General features: G+C 45.7%; 1 protein-coding gene across 2 annotated transcripts in view; it reads left to right on the top strand.

The window, feature by feature from the left end:
* The window catches only part of Rps6ka2 (ribosomal protein S6 kinase, 90kDa, polypeptide 2), a 276,424-nt gene that overhangs the window by 74,660 nt on the left and 183,806 nt on the right, over window positions 1–17,958 (top strand). The gene's annotated exons all lie outside the window — the stretch shown is intronic.

A 17,958-nucleotide genomic window follows, 5' to 3' on the forward strand; every position in this document is an offset into this window, starting at 1 on the left:
CTGGTCACTGGCCCAGGGCACGCGGTGAGCTTTCTTCAGAATCTCTTTCTTGTGCCCATTTTCAGCAAGAGGCAGTTTTAGTTTCTGTTGTGCTTGGGACAGCATGCAGGACAGTGAACTCTGCTCTCTCTCTTCCTTTGTTTCCTATCTTTGCTTTTCTTTTCCCTTCCTTCCTTCGTCCATCCATCTTTCTTTCTTTCTTTCTTTCTTTCTTTCTTTCTTTCTTTCTTTCTTTCTTTCCCCTCTTCCAGCTTTCCCCCTCACTTGGCATCCTCCTCTGTTCCTCCTTTGTTCGTCCCCCCTAAGAAAGCAGCTGCTGGGAAGAGTCACAGTCAGCTGAGGGGACTTTTGTCCCAAAAACCTGAATGCCCCTTCCCCTGCTCCTTCTTTTTGAACACCATTTAATGTGACTGCGTTTTGCTGACTTATTGATACCCACACCCCCACCCTGCCCACCCGGTCCTGTCACTCGGCCCATCCAACAGCAGCCATTCCCTGGCCACCACGCAGGCACAGGGGCGACGCCTGCTCAGCTTCCTGCCATTCGCACACTATTCTCCATCTTATCTTTGGATCTGTGTTCTCTTTTGTTGGCGTTTCTACCTGTTGTTTATTTTGGCCTGTTTATTGTACCTAAGATGAATAAATAGGTGATTGCATGAATAGGTCATCTCTAGTACACTGGGCACTCTCGTGGGCCTTTGCCTTGAACCCAAGAAGCTTGCAATCCTTTTGAAGAGGAGAGATCTGTGTGCAGACCCTCAGAACATGACCAGCACCTGCTGGGGTGTGTTGGAGAAATCATGTATATAACAAGTCAGAAGGAAGCTGGTGCAGTAGCTAAGAGTTGTCACGGAGAGGGTCAGCTCCCTGGGCTTTCCCTGCAGGGCAGAGGAGTGTGTGAGAGAGGCAAGAGCCAGGTTAGGAGGGAGGTAGAGGTGACACTAAGCAGGGAGTGACACGGAAGAAGACAGGAGTTATTTTGGGAACACTAGGTTGGCAGGTGTCACACTGGATCATAGCAGGGGAGAGATGAAAATTAGAAAGCTGTTCTAGAGATTGTTAGAGTGAGTGTAGGCCCTCTCCTGGGGCGGGAGCAGGGAACACAGAGTGAGGACAGAAAAATCCACAGGGCTGTTGAGATCTGAAGTTGGGTCCTCACAGGCCAATGGGAGGCTGGAGCCAGGGCTTATTTCTATGCCGTAGAAATTCAGCTTTGCAGCAGAGGTCTGGCTTCCAAAATGAGTTGGTGATGCTCAGATTCTCTGAAAATTAGAGTCTTCTATTTCATTATTGTATTTAAAAACCATCAAGAATATGCTGTGAATTTTGTGTGCTATTGATTATTGTAGATGTTGGATACCGTTTAGTACTAAATTAACCAACTTTTATTTAAGGTTTTCATTTCATTCTTGTTCTTATGCAACATTACAGTTAGGACTGCATGCCCTATAGTAAGTTCCCCAAATACTCATTCATTGCAGGCACATTCAGAGGGCCTTGTTATCAGAGGTTTCCCTAATAAATAAAACGCACAGATCTCAGTCTTCAACACAACACATGGCACTTATATTTGTACCTTTGAAATCCTAGCCAAGTTGCTTCCAGGATTTGCCATGGTAAAGGAGCAATGTTTGCTAAATGCAAAGTTTGGGTCCACTTTAAAATGAGAAAGCTGAGGCTAGCCTAGTGAAGGGAGTAGTGAAACTAGGGCGTACAACTCAGAGCTGGACCACAGCATGCTCATGTCCCAGGGAATGAACATGAGCTTTGTCTGCAGAAGAAAAAACAAATCTAAAGGAGTTGAATCTGTGTGTCAAGAGATATTGAGGTCACAGTGCATGTCTTCCAACCTTTTAAAGCATCCTGAGAGCTGTGTGATGCTGCTCGTAGGCATCAAGACACAGTTCTGGCAGAAAAGGTCCATCAGACTGTCTGATGTGAGACTGATGTTTGACAGAACCCTGTCTGCTTCTGTGCTTGCATGTCTATGTTTCTCTGTTAGCTCAAGGGTTAGAATGTGCTGTGCTAAGGGACAAAGGGACTTATCCTGTTCTACAGAATTGAAAGTTTTCACTGGTTGATTTGCCTCTCATCCTGGACAGAAGGACCATTTGACTCTTTCCCAGGCCAATAGCTTGGCTGCTTGCACTTGACTATCATGCCTGTCTTGTGAGGTCCCTGCACATGTGTCATGGGTTTGACTTTCCAAGAGTGCTGGAAAGTCTAAGGTGTTCAGCTGGAAGAATCTGATTCCATGGGCTGAACTGGGAATTTCAAACATTGGCATTGGCCTTGGTTAGATTTAATACTACTCTTTTCTTAAGTATTCTAATTTATTTATTCATTTAAGTAAATGTTGTGTGTTATACTGTAGACTTTATAAGACTCTTTCCTCACACACACACACACATCGAGGGTAGGTGTGGTCCACAGCCCATCCACAGGAACCTCCTGGAAGATGACTCAGGAATACACCTGGACCCCAAATGCTGCTTGCTATTCCAGAACCCAGCTGAACTTTTGTGGCAACTCAGTTGTGGAAGGAGAAAGGTCATTTCTGTAAGACCAAAGAAATGGTATAAACTCAGAAACATGAGGTGCAACAAATTAGAAAGACAAATGTTTCTCATGGGAATGATGGCCTCATAGTGTGAGTCCTCACCTGTCCAGGACTGGACCATTCACATCAACAGGACAGAGATCGCCTTCAGGTGGCAGCTTTGGCTCTCTTTAGATTCTTGCAGTGTTCAGCAGTGTTAATTAGTGCCATCAGCAAAGAAGGTGTGAAATGAGTTTTCACTCAGCTGAAGCACTTCACTCTATGCACTGACTGTGCTGCAGAGAAGAACCAACAGCAGGAAATGTAGGTCACTTGGAAGAAACTACTACTAAGGTTAAAAGGCAGTCAGTGCAGAAGATCCCTCTAGGCAGCTGCATCTTTCAGCAACAAATGCATTCACGGTCCATAGGAATAGGGACATTTTTCTGCAAAGGCAGCCTCAGCCCCTGGCAGAAGTGAGCATGACCCAACCCAGGCAGACTCTCTGCCTCCATGAGGTCATGCCATGAATCAGGAAGCATGCTGTGTTGTCAAACATGGGGCTCTGGATTCACCAAGACCTCCCTTCTCTTCCCCTAGAAGGCACAGGCCACGGGATCAAGAGGGGATAGTGTGCAGCTGGGACAGCAGCAGGGCTCTGCACCTAGAGCGTTGGCAGCTCTGGTGTCTGGGGTATCTGAGTCCTGTGCTGGGCTGGCACTGTCCTTCTCATGTCCCAGGCTGAGCTAGAGCAAAATGTATTGTTCAGAACCTCTCAGGACTCCGAGGGTTGGTCTCTGTGTGCTGGGACGTGGGTCCACAGACTGAGGCTCATTCCTCATTCTCTGCTAATTCCCGAGGGTGTGATTGTGATGGCTTTACCTTGAATGTATTCCCTCTAAGTCACCTGCCATAGATCCTCATCCTAGGCTAGCGCACATGTTTTGCTGTGCTCAAGTGGGTGTAGGAGAGTGTGTGTGTGTGTGTGCGTGTGTGTGCCTGTAGATGTATACGCAGCTGATCTCTAGGGCCTCTAGGTTTGAATCTGGAGAGTGAAGGGCTGGGTTGGAGCTGGGTGCTGACAAGAACTAAAGCAGATGGCCCCCAACATCATGAACCTCCCTGAAGCTTCCTGGCCATGCTCTTGAGAGGGACCTCACTGCCCTGACCCCAGGTAAGGGCACTGAGAGCTCCTCGAGCTGGTCCATGAGTCCCCTCCCCCGCCGAGGCTTTGTGGCGTTGTTCTGGTCTTGTGCACTGGCTTCCATGCTGGGCTGAGCTGCCCCAAAGCTGGGCAGGCAGCTGGGTCTCATGGGATGTATCTCCCAGGCCTCATGCTTATTGCTGGGAGTGGCTGAGTCACCTTTGAAGGACACATAATCAGAGAGCAATTCTGTTGCAAGGCAAGTGTGTGTCTCTGCACAGAGGTCTGGGCAAACTCTGATAATACAGTGCAGAAAGCTGCGTTTCTCAGCCATAAGGCCACAAAGAGGCTGCTGCACTGACCTCTATGTTCCTGTGTATCTGAACATCCTCTATTTGTTCTTCAGCACAGAAAATCGAAGGTGAACAAGCCACATCTGAGCAATAAGAATGGCTGGATTCATGCAACCAGATAATGCAGTAAAGTATTTTAGTAAATGTGATGAGGTCAGGTGAATTCCAAGAGATTTGCAGTGTTTTTGGTATTTGTTTGTTTGTTTGTTTTTGTACCAGGAATCTAACTTAGGATCTTGTGCTTAGTGGGCAGGCGCTGTGACGCTGAGCTACATCCCTGGCCTCACAGGGTTTTTAATCAAAGCCTTTCCTCTGCACTGCCTTTCCCCCCTCTTTCCCTCTGGAGAGAGAAAGTTCCTCCGGCCTCCTATCCTGCGTGGCTCCAGGTGAGGTGCCCATTACTCTCTGGACCATAAAAATGCCAACAAGCCCTGTACACTGAACAGCGACCTCTGCACCCAGCTATGGACACATGTGTTTCCAGCACCCTTCACAGCTCCGTTTCCTCATCAGGGGCCATGAGATGAGGTGTTGAGCACTTGCCTTGCTACTGGGCAGTTTCGGCCGTGGGTGTGACATGTGTGTCAGGTCTCTGGCAGATGTCTGGTAAGTGGTGGGGTTGTACTGGGGTCTAAGGAGGTCACATCGTTGTGCTTGGATTTCAGAGCTCATTCCAGGTCACCTTGCCACCCACAGCTGCAGTGCTAAAGGAGCTCAGGAGTGCACCACGTGACGGATGCCTTCCTGTGCCAGACGTTCTCAGGCAGCAAGGTCAGGTGGTTCCATGCATCCTTATTGCTCACAAGGAAACTCATTCCTAGCAACTTGACACCGGCTCTGACTTCTGTTCATGGTTTAGGAGTCAGCAGGGTGGCCCTAAATGTCACCACAGTCCTGACCACTCTCCGTGTCCTTAAGGTAGTGTTGGATACTGCTGAACTGACCCTTTCTGCCTCTGTAGGGTTGGGAAGGCTCATGAATTGTTCCAGGTGCTGGCTCTCCTCCCCCTCCCCCTAGGCTATAAGGTGATGCCCGCAGGGCCCAGAGTGCAGCATTGCCCCTCCCTTGTCCTCATCCTCAGCCCTCTTATGGTGCTAGCCATCTTTGGTCACCTCCACAGCACACCAAGCACCCCAAGACGTGTCCTCACCTGCCCCATCCCCCGCATGTGCATGTTGCCCCAAGTACTGCCTCTTTCCACGGACAGCAGCTCATTCCTGGCCTCCTGGTAGGACAGAAACTAGATCTTCCATCCTAGTGTGCAGTTGGAGCCCTGGATTCATGAAGCTCTGGCGTGCATCTTCTTTTCAGTGGTCCTCAAGAGGAGATGACTTGCCGGCAGGCACACCCCCACAGTGACCAGTGGCAGGGACACTGATTTCCCTGACAGTGGGGCACTGCTGGAAAAAGGGTGTATTGATGAGTGGAAGGAAATATGAGTCACTGATTGATTGATTCCAAATGAAATCCAACTTCTTATATGGTTACATAACTAATATAGTAATTTAAGAACTAATCATTCAAACTAATAAGGTAAATTTAAAACTAATTATCTAAACTAATAAAGTAATTTAAAAACATGTTTTCAAATCCCTAGGGCCAGGGATTGTGGTCTATAGATTTTAATTAACCCAAGAAACAAAAGTTTTTTTCCTGCTTACTCATTGCTTGCATTGGCTGTTCCAATGTTTTCTCCCAATTAAGAGCCCATAATCACACAGAAATTGCAAAGTTTAAGCCTTTCCTGGACTCAGCAGCATGAAGTCCCCAGTGCAGAGTGCTGCAGAGGCGTGTACCAGTGTGGGCACTGGGTGGGGTGTCCTTCCGTCTTACTCACTGGTTGTCTCTACCACAGAGGCGACGCTGTGGCTGTTATAAAGTATGACCCAGGATGGGACCTGGGAGTACAGTGACTGCTTGCCTCTGCCCCAGGCAAGAGAGAGCCTGTTCCCAGCTGGCTGACCTGCCCAGAGGCTTTCCTTTCATTTTTTGTTGATTTTGTCACTCTCTCAACCTTGGGTGACTTGGCTATAAATGTACGAGTATAAAAGCCAGGGTGCAAATGCCTAGCTGGGACCTGTAGAAGCAGGAATTGGACAAGGGCACTGAAGGCTGGGGTCCAATCACTTATGGTCTTGTGTGTTTGCTGGATGTGCCCGAGGACCCCTCTGAGAGAGGAGTCCTAGAACCAGGCAGGGGCCCTGTTCTAGGTGGAAGATGGCCTCTGCTCCTTTGTGTCATTACCACTGGGGTCTACTCAGAGGTCCCTTCTCCTCGTCTTGAAATTCCTCTTATTCAGCAGCTCCCTGTTGAGTCCTCTCTATTCTGGACTCGCAGTCAGTGGGGGCAGGAAAGCTCTCCCCTGACTTCATGCCACTGCCCCTCCTGCCCAGAACCATTGGTTCTCTGCTCCCACCATGGCCTTCATGGCCAGCACCCTCTACAGCTGCTTATCTCTGATGGAACAGGGTGAATATGCACCCGCACATACACACGCATGCAATGCACACACGTGCACATGGACGCATACATAACACTGTTCTAGTATTTATGATATTAGCTCAGTCTGAGTCCAGGGCCAGGAAGGGAAGGCAATAATACTCTGTTTCCCTACAGGAACAATTCAATAGCAAAGTTTTATTAAGTTAAAGCAACTAAAAAGAACAAAATGATGCATGATTCTTTATTTTTAATTGAGCTTTTATGTTACTCAATTCATTAATGAAGATGAAGGGAGAAATCTGGTGCAATTTATTGCCTATAATAAGTGGAAGTTTATTTTGAAACCCATTCCTTGAGTAAATTGCCTGTAGCTTAAGCAGAAAAACAGCATCTGAAAACATAAGATGAACAGGTTCTACTGTCCAGCAGCCTGACGATCCGCCAGCAGTCTCCAGTGCTTCCGTTTGGCATCATAAGACAGACCCCTAGGAGCGATGATTGGGTGGAGGGCAGGGGTTGAGCTGGTGGTTCCTGCTGCAGGTGCTGCTGAGGGACAAGGCATGCCTAGAAGGGGACACTGTGGAGTTAATGGCTTCAGCATCCCAGGAGGCAGGCTGTGGGTATCAAGTTCCCATCTCTGAGTCCTGGGGATAGAGATCCCACCAGGAGCAAACTTCAGAGCAGAAACACAGGAAAGGTCTGGTTCTGCGGCCAGGAATCCCTGAGAAGAAGGAGTTGAGACATGGAAACCTCAGTGTTCCTGGAGGAAGGAAAACTTAGCCTTCCTGGCGTGCTCTGGCCAGCACTGGCAGTGGGTGTGAGAGGAGGACTGGACAGAGGGTGGAAGACGCTGGTGGAGAAATGCTGCTGAGGAGTCTGGACCTGTGTCCAGAGCTGGGAGCAGGCATGCATCCCAGGGGAGCAATGGTTTAGTCCTTAACTTGGCGCCTTGGGGTAGTAACTGTGTCTCCTGTTTTGCTTGGGAAATGAAGGACATTGTGATAGGAAATAGTAGAAGTCAACTGTGCAGCCCACGAACCCTTATGTCTTGGAATGTGAGCTCAGATTCTCAGGCCCAAATGACTCCTCAGTCTATACAGAGTCCCCGCCCTTCCCAAACACCCATGGGATGGAGTGTGTCATGGAAGTACAGCATTCCTCAGCTCTGGTGCCAACTTGTAGTCCTTTTCTTGGCTATATTATCTCACTCTCCTGCTGCATGTGCTCCTCACTGCAGAACAGAAACTGACTTAGGACAGAGGTGCATCAGAGGAAGTGAAAAATAAGGGGCTAATGCACAGAGCAGCCCCTGCTCAGGACTAGGTCACATCCATCCCCGACAGGCCTTACGGAGCCCTGAGGGGAGGCACGGTTATGTGTGAGTGACCATGCTTAAAATGTCATTCGGAAAAATAATAAATTCATTTGAAAACTTAGACATCTAAATATTCATAGTTTCTAGAATGTTTAATCTTTTCTGCCAGACTTTTTCCCCTGGTCAATAAATGTTTGAGCCACAGGTGGTACCACATGCCTGTAAACCCAGCACTCTAGAAGGCTGAAGTAGGATAATTGTAAGTTTGAGCCCAGCCTGGGACTTGACTTAGCAAGACTCATCACAAAATAAAAAATAAAAAAGGGCTGGAGATATAGCTCACTGCAATGGCCCTTGGTTCAATTCTCATCCCTCTCCCAGAGAGCCACAACTGTAAAGTATGCCATGGAACTGGTGAAGCAGAAGACACAGGAAGCTAGAGCCACAAGATTCCCCTAAGTTTGGAGGGCCCCTCTTGGCCCCTGCTAACCACAGTCTAAAGAAGCCCTAAGTGAAGCTCATGCTCCTCTCATTCCATGTCCCACCTCCTCTGATCCTTCCCCAGGATGAGTCTGTGTTGGTCAGCTTCCCATCACTGTGGAAAAAATACTTGACATTCGCAGATTAAAGGAGGAAGAGTTTGTTGGGACCCACAGTTTCAGAGGTTCCAGTCCATGGTCATGTGGTTCAGTTACTTTAGGCCTGCAGTGAGGCAGAAACATCATTGTGGAGGAAATGGTGGGCCTGGTGGAGGAAAGCTTCTCATCTCACGGCAGCCGGAAGCAGACAGACGCAGAGAGAGACACAGAGACAGAGAAAGACACAGAAGAGAGAGGGGACAATATATAGTTCCAAGAACATGACGCTGTGAGCCACTGTCTTCAACAAGGCCCGCCTCCTAACAGTCCATTCAGCTAATGAATTCCACAATGGATCAATCTGCTGATGAAGTCAGAGCCCTCTTGCTCTATTCAGTTCCCCAAATCCCACCAGCTGGCAACCAAGCCTTCCACACAGTAAGCCTTCAGGGGACGTTTGCATCCCAAGCACAACAGAACTACAGTCATTTTCTGCCTCTACACGTTGTCAAGTCTACATCAAAGTTCTCTCCTATTGGGAAAGACACAGCAGAAACTTATCTCAGAGCACCAAAGTTTCTTACATGAAATGAGCAAGGGAAGAATTGAAGAGAGAAAACGGTTTTTATTTACTTTACATTTATGTAAAATCAAACTTCATTATAGAAGAGGGTACTCTGAGCTGAATTGTTGAGGAAGATGATTTCCTAGGGTCTTGCAATGCATCTTGAAGAAAACAGATTTAAGCCAGTGGCACAAACCTGTAATCCCAGCTACCGGGGAAGCTGAGGCAGGATTGTGAGTTTGATGTCAAACTGGGCAACTTAGCAGACCTTATCCGATAGTAAAATTAAAAGGGTTAGGATATAGTTCTGTGTGAAGCCCCTGAGTTCATCCCTTGTGACACGCACACACACAAAATCAAGAATCAAATGGCTTTAGAAGAGCCTGGTTCTGCAGTGGGAGGTAGAAACATATGTAAGAGACCTGAGAGGTGTTCTGAGCAATACAGGAATGAAGAGAGTTTGTGCCTTTGTGAGGAAGAGAGAGGCCCGAACCCTGCCCGGAGTCAGAATGAGTGCTGGAAAGTGGGAGAAGTTGGGGCAGCAGGAGAGGGCCTGGGCTGGCAACAGAAGGGGGGATGCGCCTGCGGATCTTGTGGCCAGTGTTCTGTCTGCAGCCACACTGCTGTGTGAACGCAGGCCCTGAGGGCGCCTGCAGAGGAAACTAGATTTGTGTTTGCCCAGGGCCACAGCTACATCTTAGCACAATGCTCTAAACAAGCAGCAGACGTGTACAATCACATGCATTTGCTTGAGAGGTTAAACGGTTGCTTTGAAAACTGAACATTATTATCAAAATTGCAAGCACATTCAGAAGAGTATAATAAACCTCCCTAGATCTAACACAGCTATATAATTTCAAAAATGATCGTGAAAAGATCAGACTTGCTTATTTATGCACTCCCTCTGGCCTTACACCTGCCCACATAGTCTATATTATTTTGAGGCAAATGCTAGGCATTATGTAATTTAATGATAATTTTAAGAATTAAATTTTAATTTTAATTTTCAGATTCAAAAATTCCCTCCTTCCTTATTTTTAAAGGTAAGATTTGGGCAGCTTTAATGCTTATTTGGATTGGTAATAATACTGATACAAATAAGTTTACTATTTTTAATTCTCTATAGTAAGATTTTGTACTTTCCACTATATATCCAATGTTCTGTAATATTTTCTATCTGGAGGGAAGCATGTACATTAGGAAATAACACCACACTTCAGAGAAAAGAAAGAGCAGCAACAGGGCTTCCCAAACTCTTGCAGAAGGATGGTGTTGCATGGATCCCCAGGTAGCATAGAGTTATTGCTTTATTTAAATAGTTCAACAATCTTTGTAGATTAGTTAGAAATGTTTTCTGCCTAACTTGAATAACTAATATAATGAGATTTATATCTACAACTTTTGTTATCTACTTCACATTTTTATTTAGTTTGTTAGTTTTTTGTATTGCTTTTTATTACCAGTTTAATCCAATTTTAATTATTTTTTCCTCTTCATTTTACAAAATCTTATTCTTATATTACTTCTTAACATTTACTTATAAAGGATAGCGTGCATTGTGATTCATTGAATTATAGTTAAATTTGAAAAAAATAAAATGTTGCTCTTGAGTCGATGTGCCAACTTTGGCATAGCAATTGTCTCTGAAACTGAGAAGCACTTATTTTTTTTATTTGCGCCCTGTTCCAATCATGGGTTCCTTGGGCTCAGCAGGAGTTTGGACAGCAGCCTTTTCATTTCTAAGAATTACTCAGAGTGAGGACTGATGGAAATGAAAACACAAGCAACACTGTCTATTGATTATGGTTTGTAAATAAGGGAGGTTAAGTCAAGTCCAAGCACACTGCTAGAAAGAATAGCTGACGTGGTCTCCACAGGGCAGATGGACAAATAAGTCACTAATGGGAACATACATTTCCCGTGTACAATGTGAAGTTTACAGAAAAGTTCAACCATGATTGAAGTTTCAGAAAGCCTGGAGATAGGTGGTATTCATGCTGACTGACAGGTGATAAAACAGATGTCACTCATGGACACGAGCAGCATAGTCTCAGGTCTAAAAGCACAGAGCCTGCCCTTGAGTCTGGACGTGGACTCTGGTACTCTTTCTCAGATACCAGGCTCCTCCTTTTCTGCAGCAGTAAATAAGCTGGCTTGGCAGCCCCAGGTCCCCATGCCTGCTTCCTGAGCACCTCCCTCTCCTGCCTGAATCCTGTTCCCTGCCTGAGGATCCTCCCCCAAGGTTCTGCAGAAGACCTTCACCTGCTTCTACACTGGAGGGACTATGGGAATAAAGTTTCTAATTCTTTGGCCTCTAGGCTTTGGGGAAAATAAGGAATTCCATTAGGATAGGTGACAAATTAAGCAACCAGTGGGGTTGAATACTTTCCATGTCTTCCTGTGCACGGAGCAAAGCTGGATCTTCCCTGAAGGAGCCACCAGCTGGGATGGAGGTTGGTATTCCAGTGTGCAGTGCACTGGCTTTGGGCTTTGCCAGAGTGCAAAGTCTGGGATTTAGGAGGGGAGTGAGCTATAGGGTGTGGTGAGACCCAGGCTCACTGTGAGGCCAGGCTTTTGAACTCTGTAGCTGTCTTTTCCCGTTATGCTTAATAGATCTTGGTTAAAGCATAGCTGACCTAGCAGAGAGTTAATATTTTTGTGCTCTGAGGAAGTGTCGCAAGATTATGTATTGGTTTTCATTTCTTGATTTCAGGTCTTGAGTGAGGGAAAAAGTAGTTTTCTGTTGATACATTAATCTGCTTGGACTTCCCTAACCAAGTGCCACAGGTTGAAAACTTTAAACAACAATAATTAATTTTTTCACAGTTCTGGAGGCTGAAAGGCTGGTTTCTTCCAAGGCCTCTCTCTTGGCTGTAGATGGCACCTCCTGACTGTGTCCTCACATGATTGTCCTTCTGTGCACATGAATCCCTGGTATCTGAGTGTCCAGATGTCCCCCTCTTATAAAGATTCCATCAAACAGGATTAGAGTCTACCTATGAGACCCCATTTTAATTGAATCACTTTTAAATGCCTTATCTCCAAATGCAGTCACATTCTGCGATACCAAGGATTAATGCTTCAACGTATGAATTTGAGAACACATTTCAGACCACAGTAATTCATTTGGGTTAGTGAGTTTTGATGATCTACTGGGTTTGTGAGCTACTTAGAGAGGCGGGCAGATGCTACACAAGTCAGGCTCATGCACCATGCACTGTCTGATTACAGTCACATGCATTGCAGAACTTATTCTTCAGTTTGTTCCCACATTCATAGTGAGCCAAGTGGCTCTGCATTAGAATGTGCTGGTTTCAGAGGAAATGTGTTCACCTATTGGGCTTAAATAACAGACCAGTCTTCTCTCCTGTGTTTCATTTTTGATCTCCTGTTATACCTGCATGCCCCTGGAACAGGTGCTAATTTATTGGTGTTGATACATGAATGCCCCTTCAAAAGGCTAAGTGACTTTTTTCCAAATGAGAAAACAACACTATCATAATGTGGGCATGAGCTCTGCAGGTCCAGCCTGTTTTCATGCCCTCCAAGAAAGCATCTGCCTGACACAGGGTGATTTGGAGCCTGGTGAGCGTCCATTTTGCTCTTGCCACCGCGGCATCAAATGTGCCTTTTGCCTGCACATCAGAGGTTAACATACCTTACTGGAAAGGGTGTCTTCCCAATTCTAGCTAAATCTTAGCATGCAGTTCTCCAGGAGGAAGAATGGCAATGAATTAGATGCAGCAGAAGCAGTGGCTTCTACACCTTTGATAACCACAACAGATTTTTTTAAAAAATAACAATTTCATAAAGTTTGAGCCACATCTGATTTTAAAATACTAAGCAGGTAGGAGTCCAGAAATGTTTGTAACATGATAAAGCATTCCTCTCTTAACTCACCAAATGCAACCCCATTGTGTCAGAGACACAACAAGGATATAGAGGTACTGAGGTATTGCCCTGGACATAAACATCCTGAAGTTCTCCTTTAATGTGTAGTATGTCTTAAAATAGGCATCAGAAGTGGGAGAGACTTATCCAACTCAATAAAGCATGTCAGGAAATTGGGAATGGGTAAAGAAGATACTCACCTTATATTGTACCCCAAAACAAACTCAAGATAGACTGCAGTTAAGTAAAAATATCTCAATCATAAAAATGAAGAAAATATAGTTAAATAGTTACCTGATCTCAGAATGGGAAAGGTCTTTCTAAGAGTGCCTACAAAAGAGGAAAAAAGCTTACAAAAAGGAATCAGATAGCTAAATAAGTTAATAGAATTAATTCCACAATGTACAAAAAACCTCTTAGAATGCAGTAAGAAAAATGCGAATAGTCTAATAGAAAAAATGAGCAAAGACCATAAATATAATGTACAAAATAGAAAAACAATACAAGCAACCAGTAATATTTTAACCACTACTACTAGTCAAATAAATGCAAATTAAAATAGTAAAAGTTTTGGCCATACAAATTGCCAGTTTTTAAAAAGGTGCTTTAAAAGTTCCTGTCGTTGAAAAGGACAATACTAGCTATCATTCTGTGAAAGATATGCTTTAATTCTGCAGGTAAGAGTGTGGATGGCTTCATACTTTTAGAAAAAAAGCTGATGTATGGATCCTTAACCTCAAAGCTATTATGACTTTTATTTCAGTATTCCAATGTTTGTGAATGTATTCTACAGACATCATAAGATATTAATAATTTATGTTTAAGAATTCTCTATGCTTCATTTTTTTAAATTTTTAAATAACCCAACAATGGGGGAACAGTGCAACTGTGTTACTCTACATAATGAGGGTACGAGGCAATTGTCAGCAAGTGTGTGGAAATGCCTAGTATGCAATGCTCTGTGGAGAAATCAGGGTTAAGATGGTATCTGTCGTGACATCTCAGTTTGGTGAGTGTTGTATTACCCACACTCACTTCACCGAATTTATTCTTTGTAATATGCATTCTTTTTGTGGGGTTCCACTATTAATTGTGTGGTGTAACCTGATTACCTTTTATTTCTACAGATAGACTTTGTGCACATGAAGTAGGAATGTGTTCATCTCATCTGCCACTGGATTTCTGGAGAGGATACCCCCAGTGGCCTGATGTCTTGTGTATTAGGCAGGAACTTCAATGCTTGTTCCATAATCTCTCTTTCTCCCTCACTGACACACAAATAGAGAATGAGATACCAGAGGCAGACATACTTTCAGGGGAAAATAACAGCACTTATTATCTGTGGGCAGGAAGATAATGGAGTCTTTATGTTTTAAAGTTGGTATCATGTTTCCATCTGATCTATAACAGTTATCTCTAAATGTCAAGAGGGGGCTAAAGGTGTAGGTGGTAGTAGAGTGCATGTTTAGCAAGCTCAGGGTCCTGGGTTGGATCTCAGCACCACAAAATACAAATAAATACATAAAAGTAAATAAAGAAATTAAAATAGAATTGAAAACTCCTCAGTTCTTCTAACAGGAAATACCAATGCCTCATACTTTGTGCTTTCCGGTGTACAAAATTAATTCTCCTATAGTTTTAATTTCCTTTGATTCTTATAACTTCCCAGTCACATAAGAGTAAACATTTTCCCATCCCCATGAAGGAAGTGAGGCCCAGGAGGCTGAGTTGGTCCTGGTGGTGCAATTATTGTTACAGCCACAGGCCAGGATGGTCAAGACCTCATGTCTCCATGCTCTGATCCACAGGCCCTGGGGATCTGTGCCAGCACTAGGAAGTAACTAGAGTCCCTTAGGGTAACGCTTTAAGGGCTGCGCAGTCCCCGTCTCTTCATGCCTGAGTCCCTTCCTACATGGAGTTCACATTCAATATAACACATTTTGTGGCTCCAGCCTTTGTTTAGAAAAAAAGAAAATAAAATCTGGAAGCAAATTTAGGCTTGCATTGTTTAATGACGGGGATACATTCCAAGAAAGGTTTCATATGGCGACTTTACATTGTGCAGATGTTATAGCATGTGCTTACACAAATGGAGACAGCCAGGACATCACCAGGTAGTGTAATTGGATATGTGACCTGTCATTGTTGAAAATGTCCTCACATGACACAGGATTGCCCATTTTTCCTAAGCCCATGGGCCTTGTGGCTCTGGCTCCACTGTCCTACAGACAGCATCCCTCTGTGTGCATCCCCCTTCCCTCTGGAGCTCCCAGCCCCGCATGGGGCTTGTGGGGTACATCCAGAGGAGGTTATGCGTGCCTATAGCTTGTCAGCCTCTGTTAAATTAAAGACTTAATGAGCAATCCTATACAATTTTAATTTTGTTTTTAATTAATAGGGCTGAAACTAGGAACTGGTATTTTTTGTCTTAATATTTTTTAGTACATTTGACTTGCTTTTCTTCCTGCCTCATTAAAGCTTTGTTCTGAGCTTCTGTCCAAACTATATACTCAGTTGATGACTGATCACACGGTTTTAAATGCCATAAAAGCCTCGAGTGAAGGATGTTCCTCTACCTTCATCTGCAGTGGAGATGAGGAAGGAGAGAATAGTGGGCATGGAAAGCTCCCCAGAGCCACGTCCCCAGAGAGGAGGACTGTGCGGAATTCCGGGAAAGGTGTGTGGCTCAGGGGAAGCACAGTGTCTGTGGCCAGTGCTGCTTAGTTGTTCGGCCACGTGACAGGGCGTGTTCCCAAGGTGCACCGCCTCTGCCGGAAGCTTGCATTGCCGCACACTGACCCCTGCGGGCAAGGACGCGGCAGCGAGTGAGGCTGGTCTTCTGTGTGACCTAGTGTGCTCCCAGGCAAATGCTTCTGCAGAAAGGCTTCCCGCTGTCCTCCAAGAACCTGCTCAATGGGCTGTGACCAGGGTTGTAAGCAGTTAAATTTCTGCCCACCTGACCCTCCCCGAGGCATGGTACAGCAGTGCTTCTGCATCTCTACTGATGTCAGCATGGAGACACAGGGAAGATTAGTGCCTCAATGTGCAGGACTTCACTGACCAGCAGGTTCCCTGTAGATGAATGCAGGTGAGAACTGCCAACCTTAAAACCACAAGCCTCTGTCACACTGGAAGACACCAGACTCTTACTGTGCAGGGACCACTGCTGTCTCCAGTGTCTTACACTGGGGAGTTGTTCAGAAAGTCCCCCACTTTGCAGGTTTTGCTGTTCTCGGTACCATGCTCTACCTGGCCCCTGGGATGGTCTGTCTGGGATTTCCAGGCCATTCGACATGGAAGGTGGCATGCTGAGTAGTTTGAGCTCTTCCTCTGAGAAACCTTCTGCATGTGATTTTGAAGTTGTCTCGGACCCATGGATGCTGCCAGGCCTCCACCATGATCATTGCTGGAGTTTGCAGAATAAAGGGTGGCCAGGACATGGAAGGAAGGTGTGTGGCAGGAGGCATGGTCACAGCGTTGGTCCTCTCCTGTGTGCCACGGCCAATGCTAGTGGGGCATGGGACAGCTGCGGGGAGCTCTGGGCACAGCGACTGACCTGTAGTGCGCACTTGGCAAGTGTGGATGCTGGCCACTTGCCCGTTCCCCAGACGCGGGTCCTACTCTGGAGTCTCATTCAGCCTGGCCCAGAGTGGTAGACCCATCCCAGTGGCCTCTTTCAGTGTACAGTTCTACTTTGCTGTCACAAGCCTTGCAGACATATTTGTGTGACTTTGTGCCTCAGAAACAGCACTTCCTCCACGGCTCCTCAGTGCAAAATACTTGCTTGAGCACCGAAGACCAATGTCCATCTGCATTTAACCTCTTTCCATCTCTCTGCATTTCTGACACTCACTGCACATCTGTTTATTAGAAACCCTGCAGCCCAGATCTGTTGGGTCCCTGTGCCCTTGTCATGTGCTGAGTGTCCTGAGGACCTCCCACAGCTCCTAAGCTCCCTATAGGAATGGCACTATTCCCTCCTTCCTGGGTATTCTAAAGAGTTTCTGTTCTTCTTCTGAATTGTTTTTGATAGACAAATAATATCATACATATTTATGGGTACAATGAGATGCTTTGATCCATATATACATTGGATATTGATCAATTAGCATATCTATCACCTCAAATTTTTATCATTTCTTTAGGGTGAGCATATTCAAATTTCTCTCTGCTGACCAGCTTGAGATACATAGTGAATTATATTCTGCTCTCTGCATTTTGCCTGTGGACCGGCACTCGTGCTGCCTGCCCTTCCCAGCCTCTGTCTCTGGGATCACTGATCAGTCTGCATCATTAATTACAAGAATGAGTGGGCAGCCTTCCTGTTCTACAACTGAGGAGTGTTGTTATGACTATATATACTTGAGCCTCACCTACGCCATCTTTTGGTGAACTTTCCTAACTGTTGTGGAAAACAAGCCCTGTTTCTCCCTTATGTCTGTCTCAACCTTTCCTAATGTTCTTTTCAGTAAACCAACAACGGCTGGACAAGTGGGTGTTTACTGTCCAGTGCTCATTTACCAGTATGATTTCCCTCATCCTGCTGTCCAGCTTTGCTTCGTGTTCTGTATTTCCCAGTGGGAAGTGACCTTCATACGCAGGCTGTGGTCTCGTAGCCCACGTGAGGTTCTGGTTTGCCTTGTGAGGCTCAGATGAGGATGCAGATGTGTAAGTGTGGCTGATGGCTCTCCTAGCGTCTTGCTGGCCCATCCCTGCATACTTCAGTTTTGCAGATGATGGTGTAAAGGTCAGGGGAACTTGGGTGTCCAAGTGGTGACTCCAACTCCGGTCTCAGGTCCTGAAAACAGAGTGGCTATTCTTTCCTCTTCTTTCTGTACCTGATAGTCTCACAAAATCAAATGCTGAGTATATTGGCTCCAGAGGCCACCTACCTATCAGGGTCCTGGACCCACCTGGCAGCCCCAGGAGACCCATCATCTTCCTGCAAGGAGTGCTGGCACTGGCTGCACAGCCTCCTGGCTCCTCACTAAGCTCTGGCTGAGCAGGAGAGGTGGTATCTGCCCGTCTCACTCAAATTCCAGGGTACCACACTCACACTTCCTGTGTAAATGAACTTAATCCTCTCCAACCAAGACTGAGGATGCCTTAAAATCAGGAGGCTTTGCAT

Source organism: Chinchilla lanigera, unplaced genomic scaffold (genome assembly GCF_000276665.1).
Source record: "Chinchilla lanigera isolate Chin_1 unplaced genomic scaffold, ChiLan1.0 scaffold00038, whole genome shotgun sequence".
NCBI lineage: Eukaryota > Metazoa > Chordata > Mammalia > Rodentia > Chinchillidae > Chinchilla > Chinchilla lanigera.